The sequence below is a fragment of the Zalophus californianus genome, chromosome 10, assembly GCF_009762305.2.
Source record: "Zalophus californianus isolate mZalCal1 chromosome 10, mZalCal1.pri.v2, whole genome shotgun sequence".
Lineage (NCBI taxonomy): Eukaryota > Metazoa > Chordata > Mammalia > Carnivora > Otariidae > Zalophus > Zalophus californianus.
Window position 1 is genome coordinate 21,360,974 of NC_045604.1, and position 2,423 is coordinate 21,363,396.

Below are 2,423 nucleotides of genomic sequence, written 5' to 3' on the forward strand. Positions count from 1 at the left end.
TACAGCTGAGGAATAGCTGCTCCCTTTAGATAGGGTGTCCTTTCCTGTTTGCTAGCATCTCTGCCAAGTGTCATTCGCCATTAATCTGTGTATGTTCTTTCTTCCCCCTTCTTAGAGTAAACTTGAGAGAAAAAAATAACACTTGTTGTTCTAGCTTTCAGATGAGGGAAAATAGAAGACTGGACAAAGAATGGTCTATATGTCAAGAAAAATGGAGGAAAGCACGTATATTGGTGGAAGTGGAGACTATCACTTTGTGGTTACTACACCGATATCTGGTCACCTTCACTCCTTCACATTACTCACCTAGCTCAATACGTGTTATGTTAGTGACCTCTGAGTAACATCCAAATGGCCTGGAAGCAGTCTGTTTCATTCTAGGAACTTTCCAAATTCATACTCTGTTATGTGTTGGCCTTACAATTTAATTTTCAGAATGCAATATTACTTCTGTAATTCCCAAGTTCCTGGAAAGCACCTCACTAGCCCCCAAATGCTAATAGAACTTAAAAGTTGCAATTGCTACTTATTATCTACCTTGAACCTTAACATAAATACAGCTAACACCTCAGTTCTCTTTTCTACTCTTGTTTCCTCCTCCCAAAATAAGCTGTTACTGAATCTTAAAAAAGACAAAAGTTGACAGGAATGTTCACTCTGTGACCACAAAATATAATAGTAAGCTGGTATCTCAAGTGTAAGTCAATTCTCATAAACATTTGCCCAAACTACATAAACATTATTACTGCATATGGGGCAAAATAGACTTATTCTAAGACTGTTTTGTCTATTCACTGGTAACAGTTACTTATCATAATGTTGTCTCTGCTCTTTGAGGAAGTTATCACCAGTGAGATTTATAACCCCCCAAGGCTAACAACCAGTCCAAGCTCACAGAGCAAGACCATGTCTTTGCATTCATGTATCCCCAAAACAGAATTAAATCTCACTCTGAGTCGATGCTTAATAATACCTTTTGGTCGAATGAATTAATGAATGAACAAGAAGACATTCAAGCCTATCTTCAATCTTACTTCTTCTACTATAATACTATCATGTGGTGTTTATAGTAGGGCTTCTTTCCTTACATATACTGATGCTAAAATATATCATTCAAAATTCTTTAAATGGTAATTCTATCACAAGGCTCCAGAATTGTCTACATTTCTTTAAATATGTATCCAGAAAGGAGTTGATTTTCCTTTTTGTGAATAAAGATTGTGTATAAAAATGACTAGATTTCAAATTGGAGATGCTGTGTCAGAATAGTTTATACAGATGGTTCCCAACTTAATAATGCTTCAACTTACAATTTTTCAACTCTTCAATGGTGCAAAAGCGATATGCATTCAGTAGAAACTATACTTCAAATTTAGAATGTTGATCTTTTCCTGGGCTGGTAATATGCATTATGATGCTCTCTTGTGATGCTGGGCAGCTCCCAGTCAGCCATGCAATTATGAGTGTTAGGCCAACTGTAGGCTAATGTAAGTGTTCTGAGCACATTCAAGGTAGGCTAAGCCATGATGTTCAGTAGTTTAGGTGTATTAAATGCATTTTAGACTTAGAATATTTTCAACTTACAATAGATTTATCCTCGTAAGCTGAGGAAGATCTGCATTAGCTTACACTCTTAATACCATCTTAGAGGTTAAAATTAGCAAAAGGACTGCCTCAAGATAATAATACAAATTAGATGTATAAGTTTATAAGGTTGTCAGTGCAGGAGGCTGAAAGATCCCCAAAGCATAGGGATAAAAGCTTAGGAAATGTAACCAAACTTCTTCTAAATATCATCTGTGTTTTTTAAAAGAAAAGAAAGTCATATACGTGTGATTTCTTATGTTTAGACTCAACCACGAGAGACAGCAAGAGAGGGCCAGAAGTGTTTGTGCCTAATACCACAAAGCTTCCATTTTAATTTGTTTTAGGGGTTAGAACATACGTGAAATATGTTTGCTAAGTGCTATTTGAAATTTATAAGAAAGGACAAAGTACATTCCAGCAGGTAACACAACATGGGCCAAGATCATACAATAGTTAATAGCAGAGCAGGACCATAATCCCAGGTCTCCAAAGTCCAAGTCTGGTAGTCTGCTCTCCCACACACTGCACCATGAGGTTACAATTTGAGAATAAATTGGTATGCAGAAAGTTCAGTGTCTTACCTGTGACATTGTGTTTGCCAACTTCAAGAAAGTTGGCAAGAATGTATATATAGTTCGTAGAATGATAGCAGAGGCTAGAGTGGCCAAGTTACTCATGGAAGATATAATGAGGCTACTTAGGTTGACACTATTGTTTCTTATTGCAAATGTTAATTCAAGTAAATTTTGGCCTACAATCTGAAAGAGTAACTGCATCACCCAAGGCGGTCACTGTATTAGCAACACAACTACCCCAATAACAATCCTGTGTGCTCT